The sequence below is a fragment of the Tasmannia lanceolata genome, unplaced genomic scaffold (genome assembly GCF_043159265.1).
Source record: "Tasmannia lanceolata isolate RefF3 unplaced genomic scaffold, GAP_Taslan_0.1 ptg000006l, whole genome shotgun sequence".
NCBI classification, from domain to species: Eukaryota; Viridiplantae; Streptophyta; class Magnoliopsida; order Canellales; family Winteraceae; genus Tasmannia; species Tasmannia lanceolata.
This window is the reverse complement of record NW_027518683.1, coordinates 18,573,332-18,581,461: the sequence shown is the minus strand read 5'-3', so window position 1 is coordinate 18,581,461 and position 8,130 is coordinate 18,573,332. Positions and strand designations below refer to the sequence as shown.

Sequence of the window (8,130 nt, the reverse complement as noted above, 5' to 3'; positions counted from 1 at the left end):
TAACACGAAACAAATAAAAGAAACCCCAAACACGACATGGAATGGGGCTTACAACACATAACAAATAAAAGAAGCCCAAAAGACGACATGGAATGGGGCTTACAACACATTAAACGCAATATCACGCAAAGTAAGAACAAACCTCAAGAAGGTTAGGAAGGAAATCGACAGTAGGATGGTTACCTGCAAAAGAATAAATCAAACAAATCATGACTTAATAAATTCTGAGTAACTAATACATTAAACCCAAATTCTGTGTTAAAAAAATCAGAAATGTGAATCTCCACACAGCTACGATCGCGGAAACTAGAGAGAAAGTGAGTTTTCCGATAGTCTGTATCGGAAATGGGATGGGAGAAAAGTCACGAAAAAGTCTTTTCCTCCACGTCATTTATCTCATTTTCCACGTTTGATAAAATAGTTTTCGAGGAAACTAATAGAACACCAAAAATATCAGTTTCCACAGAAAAATACAGGGGTTTCCCGGAAACCCAACGGGAAAGGAAACAAGAGAACACAGCCACACCCTATCCATGGAAGGGCCTTCCAAATGAGATCCCAAAAAAATGTGGGCCACATGTGTTTTTGAGCATGTGCTTAGATAAGTTTATCTAAGCACGTGCTTGGAAACACTTTTCTCTGAGAGAAAACAGTTTATACACATGCGTAGATAAGTTATCTACACACTAGCTTAAAATACAGTAGAGAGGATATTGTTTGGGTGATCCAAACCATTCATTTGATTGGCCCTCACATAGATAGGGTGTCCACAAAAAATCAGCTCCATAGGATCAACCCTATGATTTGTGGAGGTAAAATGGACGTGTATAAACCTTCACAAATCTATCAATTTTTTCCTCCACGGTTCGAAGGGTTAGGATCATCCTATGAAGCTGATTTTTTGGGCACACCCTACCTATGTGAGGGCCCATTAAATGAATGATTTGGATCACCCAAACAATGTGGGCCCCATTGTATTTTAAGCTAGTGTGTAGATAACTTATCTACACTTGTGTGTAGAAACTGTTCTCTCATGATATAATGCTTGTTTATTTGGAAATTCATATGGGCTCACCTTGTTCTAAGATCCAAACTGTTCATTTGTAGGACCCAAAGTAAAAAAGGTTATTCCTCTAAAATCACGGATAAGGGATAATCCTAACTCTCCAATCTGTAGGGGTTTATATATGGGGTCATCCGTTTGTAGATCGAAGGGTTAAGATCATCCTATGGAGATGATTTTTTAGGGCAATGCCTATTTATGTTGTAGCACAATAAATGAATGGTATGGATCTTCGAATAAGTTAAGCTCGAGTAATATTTTAAAAATAAATAAAAAATTATATGCTCTACGCCTAGGAACATTTATAATTTTTTAAATAACATCTACATCTACTGATGCCTACCTTGGTCAAAGATCTAAACCATTCAATTGTTGAGCCCCACCGACAGTTTTTGTTCACAACCGGTAAAAAGGTAACAGGGTGGCGAATGCTGACTTGTAAGGGGCGATTATTAAGCGTCCATTCTTAATTTGATCTTATTTGTAAATGAAACATTAAGGCCTTTTTGGACCATTGCAAAAACTATTACAACCATTATTTGCAAGTAACCATTAGTACGTATTATTATATGGGATATGCTAGGGTCCATCGCAGAAGGCATTTCATGACCTGTCTGCTGCATGTCGGACCAGCCACCTCATGAATGAAGACAACAGCTTTTGTCTCCATGCATGAGGTGGCTGGTCCGACGTGCAACAGATCAGCTATGAAATGCCTTTTGCGAGGGACGCTAGCAATTCTCCCACCTACCGCGACATGCATAAGGCATTTCTTACATATTTGCTTAACAAATATTAATGTTACCCCACAAACCCCACCTGCTGATATTCACACTGTTTTGATAACTTTACTAACTCACCTTGTCTTTTATTATTTAACCAGCTGTGAAAAGCTATTACAATTCCCAAAAAGCTCTCATTATCCAATTAAAAAGTAAAAGAGAAGAATTTGTCTCATTATCAAAACATAGAGGTGCAGATATCAATAGCCCAAAATTAATATGGTATTTTAGGCTATTTTAAACATATCTCTCTCTCTCTCTCTCTCTCTCTCTCTCTCTCTCTCTCTCTGTGAAATGGTCTAAGGGAGAGCCTTGTCTCTTTTCAAACCAGCCGACACTTCACATCGATTGAATATTTGAGTGAAGGATGCATGAACTGAATATGTCCATTTGAAGCATCACACCTAGATTCTTCTAGAATTTATGGAAAAAAAAATTCATTTTCCAAACCGACAAAACCGCCATTTACCTCTTTGCCAGGCATTCTTTCTTTAACCTTTGTCAGACTAAACTATAATAGCCACTTTAGTAAACCATTCATCTGTATGAACATTATGGGTTTCTTCATGATGGTCCATATGTACGTCTTGATTACGTTTAAATTACGCATGCATGTTCCCATGTAGGACCTAGGAATGGACCTTGAGGATTGACAATAGACTTGTCCTTAAGTTCGAATCTTGGAAAAAATGGTTCATCTAACATCAACATTTCCTCCTTTCCTCCTGTTCTGTCTTTTTCTTCGCTTATTAAGGTGGTGGGTTGGGGGTGTTAAGCACAACGAGAAAATCCCTTGTAACTTCTTAGCGATGGTTGTAAAATTTGTCATTATTAGTATACAATGGCGAGGATTTACAATTCCGTGGTCCAACTTATAGTTAGCAAAACTCACGTGTTTTATTGGTGTGCCGTTTAAAACTCCGTTTAAAACTTTTACAACAACTAAAACTCCGTTTTTTTATGCAAACGTTTTAAATAAGTTTAAAATGCGTTTTAAACATTTTAAACACATTTTTTTGGCAAACTTTCCAATTTTAACCCACCATATTTTACAAATGACTAAATTTAAACTCATTTTCTTGTGTTCCCGTTTTTTTTTACTACGTTTTTTTTAAACCAGTGCCGTATTAAACTTGACTTTTTGCTGTCCCGTTTTTTTTGCCTAATCACGTTTTGCTAAGTATGGTCCCAATCAAGAGAAGATCTACAGCTCATTACTTCCAATGAAATCTGAGAAAGCTAATATGCTCTGACCAGAAATTTTCCACACGATTCAAACTCGGCTATGGACACCATCTTTAGAGGGTCTGGCTCAAAAAACCTGATAGGTTTTAAGAGCTAAGTTAGATGGGGAATGATACTATGAGAAGTCTTCATATGAGACTTGAGAAGCCTAATCAGGTCCCACCAATAGTATGCTAGCGTGGATCCAGACCTTTCATATTGTGGGTCATACTGTGGAGATGACATGACCAGAAAATTATAATAATTAGATGATTCTGATCGTCTGATCATAGATCCCAAATGGAAGTTTAAGAAAATTAAAATAGAATGACTAGGTGGACAATCACTCTTGGGCTCATTGCTGACAAGCTGTTTTTGGGTCCCGCACCGCAGACATGTAAGTGCAATGGAGACGTACAGTTGAACCTATCCTTTCTTCTACCAATCTAATCTCATTAAAGTCTCCCCCGTACACCATGGGTGTGGTGTGTGACCCCTCACTTCTTATATTCTGTAGCTCTTCCCAAAACAATCGTTTCTCCGCTCACTGAATTGGCCAATACACTCTTGTAAATGTCTATATAGACTGATCCACCACCTTCTTAACCATTATCGATGATGAGAACCTACCAACTGAGCTCTCTATTGCTTTGTAAACTGTTGAATCCTGGGCCACTAACTGTTGTTGATGTTGTAAAACACAACTTTCTTTTTTTTGAAAAGGGCAATATATATATATATATATATATATATATATATATATATATATATATATGTAAAAACAGAACCGAGGTGGTCCTGAACGAACAAAGATAATACAAAGATAGTAGTACAATTGATGTTGTAAAACACAACTTTCTTGCCGTCTGTTTATACTTAGAGGGTGTTTGAAGACAGTGAAAAGAAAATTATGAAATATTCTATATATTGAAAGATTAGTCTATGAAAAATAAAATTCCAAGGTCTAATGGGCTTGCAGTTTTCCTTAAAAAAGAAGCAAAAATTTTATTTTGGGAAAAAAGTCCATGGAAAATGAATTTATCTAACAATAAAAAATCCAAAAAATATTCCCCGCATTCAAACAACCCTTAGGGCACTTTTGGCTACCATAATTTTTTTTTTCATGATAAACCCGTGCCTCCAAGTATAGATGAAGTGGCTAAAAATCAGGAAACAAAAAGCAGGAATGTATCCAAGTGATGTGAAGTGACAAAAAATTAGGAAACAAAAGAACTCTACTCAAAATACGATCAACATTTTCCTGATTTTTAGCTACTTCTGAGGTCCATCTCAATCGTGCCCTCTCAAATCTCTCTTCTTCTCCCACTTCCATACCCCTCTCTCACCACTCAGAGAGGAGACACCACTTTATCATGAAAAATAATTCCCGGCTGCTAGACATGGCATTAGGAGAGTGATTTGAGAGGGCACGATTGAGATGAGCCTGAGAAGTGGTGAATATCAAGAAAAAGTGGATCCTATTTTGAGGTAGATTTTTGTGTTTCATGAGTTTTAGCCACTTCCCATCACATGGAGACACTAGTTTCCTTATTTTTGTTTCCTAAGTTTTAGCACTTCACCCATTTCTCTACTTGGAGACCATCGATTTATCTTGAAAAATAAAATAAAATTCATGGTAGCCAAACATGCCCTTAATGTATGTTTGGGAACCATGAAACATATTCCATGGAATATTAGTGGGGCCATTTGTGAGTAATGGGCGGAGAGGGAGATACTTGAGGGTGGGAGTAAGGGTGTCAATTTTGGCTCGGGCTCAAAAAAAGTTCGGCTCGAATCCTTAACGAGCCGAGCCCGAGCTAGGCTAGGCTCGGTTCGTTAAGAATTTAATATATTTAAATAAATATATATATATATATATATATATATATATATTATATTAATATATACACAAAAGGGTTGTCCAGGGAGTGAAAGGGGGAGGCAAGATATGTCACTTCTTTTTTGGAACCCCATTTGTTACTTGGACCACCCCCAGTAGTGTAAAAAGAGTAGTCAAATTACACTAGATAGGGCTGTCCAGGGAAGAAGAGGGGTGTGAACTTAATATAACCTGAGCTCGATAAGGCTCGCGATCCTGGCCGAGCGTGACCGAGCCGAGCCGAGCCTGGCCAAGCTCGGCTCGGCTCGTTTACACCCCTAGGTGGGAGTGAGAGATCATGAAAAGACCCCCAAAAAACAGGGGAAAATACTCAATTTGAAGTAACGAATTTTTTCAGTATTTTTAGGGATTTCTCATGCTCTCTCCATGCCCTCTCCACTCATGCTCTCTCAAGTCTCCCCTCCTCCGTTCTCTCAGCTCTTATTTCACAAATGGGCCCACAGACATTCCATGAAATGATTGAGAGCCGAACCTTACAAATGAATTAAACTTGACATGGTTACTATGTGATAAGGCAATATGGCATAGTTATTCGTCAGATCTTTTATAAATTTTAGAAGTATCGAAATAATATTTACACCACATTCCCCAGCTGACTCCCATTTGACCATTTCTATGTAAGTTTCAAGAAAAAGCCAAACCAGAGAGGTTGGAAATGCAGTCAAGACAAACCAAAGGGTAGAAATGCAGGCATTTCTAGGAAAAGACCCAAAAAAAAAAAAAAAGAGAGAGTGGAAATGCAGTGGTTTCTTAGGAAGAGGAAAAGAACACAGGGTCAAACTGCTGGAAAAGGCGATGAAAATATCATGCCACGTAAAAAGTATTACAGAAATGGGTTGTTCACGATGGGGATAACAATTCGGAATATAGTTTATCCTTGGATAGGCTTGCTATCCTCTGTCATTGTGGGCCTTTATTCTTTGGTGAAGTATTTACCAGAACAAAATTAGTGAAGAGAGGACAATATAATTTGAAGATAGATTTATCCAACTGAGATATCCAATCTCGAGAATATCCAAGGATCTCTATCCTTGACACCCCAAAATGAATGAAACTTTTTGAACAATCAAGGTTAAGTCAATGGGTTGCCACAAAAGAGACTTCCTTACAAAATTATATTATTCTCAACAAATTAAGAAGACAAATTGCATAGAAAATTTCCTTAACTAGTTCAGTAAATGGGTAAGTTCTCATAAAAGAGAGTGTCCTAATTAGTGTAAAAACTTTAATAATCAATTTATATTCAAATGTACAATAGTAAAGAATACTGGTATAAAATCAGTGTAATTTCCATGGAAGACAATCGAGCTTCTTGCAAGAGGCGTCCCACGCAGTCTTACATTCCTCTCCATCACCATCGCAGCATCTACACATGACTCCAAGTGATGCCAACACCTTCACATATCCTGAAAAAACAAAGTTAAAGAGATCTGTTAGAATATGTGAGTTCTCGCCGTTGGCTTGGGTTGAGATTCAGACAAGTTAGTTAAATGAGGTAACTTAGATAGATTAGGCAACCATATTAGATTAGTAATCTGGTTAGATTAGGATATTCTATTCTTATCTCTTTCCACAGTTATCACCTGTTACAATGTTTATCATGTAAGTGCTCTGTATAAGATACTTTGAGATTTAATGTAAAACTAAGAAACTAAGATTAGTGAAAATATTAATTTTACCAATAACCAATGAGTTGAATTAAGTCTAATCAGTTAAGAAGTGTTGGAGCTATTCTTCATAAGGATATGAATCCTTGGATAAGCTATTCCTGGGATTGGCTACCCTGCTTGTATAGTATACCCTATCCATTTGGGTTGTTCCAAACATGAATCCATTTGGGCTGTCCCAAACATGAACAGAGAATTGCAAGCCTATCCAATGACGAAATAAAATACACCCTGCTTAATATCCCGTTAATTGAAGAACAGCCTCTATACTGATCCTTTATCTATTGAGAGAGAGAGAGAGAGAGAGAGAGAGAGAGAGAGAGAGAGAGAGAGAGAGAGAGAGAGAGATTTCTTACTATCTTGATCCTTGAGAGGCAGTGATCGGGCATGAACACCTCTAGGGACATGGGAGTGGAGGAAAACCAAGGCCAATAGCAAGATAAAGATAAACCTAGAAGAACCCATGTTTTTATTTTCGTATGAGCTTTGTTTGAGACGGTCTTCAAAGAGCTGCTTTATATATTTGTATGCAACCAAAGCATTATAAAGCTTAGAAATATCTTTAACTACTATAGTAATCTGCCACATTTTGTTTATAATGGTGTGTTTTTTTCTCATTGAATTTGAGCTAGTGCGCGCTTCTAGACGAAGACAAGTTGGTTGCCACGCGGTTTCCCCTTCCTTAACGTATATCACGGTATCGAAGCTTCCTTTCTCTAATGGGACCCAACCTTTCTAGAATATAACTCTGATGAATGTGTCTCTTTTCTTTCTTTTCTCATTTGATTTGGTTTCTTCTCTACTTTTCTTTTTCTCTCAAGACACGATAGGGTTGAGGACCCCTCCATGGAATTTGATTCCTTTGCCTTTTCTCTTGTCTTAAATGGTGAGAAGGTGATATGAAGCTTCTTTCCTTGTAATACCTAACTTGTTTTTGTTTCCTCATTAAGCAAGATAAAATAATCCATGGCACTTGCCTAAGTGTTCCCATTAGATCTACTGTTTGATTGGGCGACCCATTTGAAACAAGGAATGTTCTTCTGGGCCCAACAATAAATGTGATTGACCACAAAATTCATTACGTTCATACAACCCTACTTTTGTTGATCATTAAACATTCTTTAATTAGCTATCTAGGCCTGTTCTTCTCATGCGCCGCTTCGGTTGAGGCCAACCCTAGCTAGTCTAACCCCAGGACCCAAAACCTCAACCCTAACCTGACCCATCTTGAGCCTCGGGTCAAAGGAGGGTTAACCCTGACCCAACCCGCCTTTAAATGTCTCAACCCTAACCCATTCAAGTCAGGTCGGATTGGGTATAGAGGGAACGAATCGGGTTCGGATTGGATTGAACGTTGGGTTCGGATTGGACCGAGGCGTCAACCCTAACCCAACCAAAAATTAAATTGGGTTGGCTTGTCTTAACTCCTACTTAACACAAGTAAATGCCAACCAACCCAAGCCGAAATCGCCATGGCCCAATTTGGATTATATG

General features: G+C 37.9%; 1 long non-coding RNA gene across 1 annotated transcript; it reads right to left on the bottom strand.

Moving 5' to 3' along the window:
• Positions 1-6,070: 6,070 nt before the first annotated feature.
• Positions 6,071-7,709, bottom strand: LOC143878458 (uncharacterized). Its single transcript, XR_013250972.1, has 2 exons — positions 6,993-7,709; positions 6,071-6,375 (listed from the first exon to the last, which is right to left on the bottom strand). It is a non-coding gene; the product is annotated as an uncharacterized LOC143878458 (long non-coding RNA).
• Between the last annotated feature and the right edge of the window lie 421 nt (positions 7,710-8,130).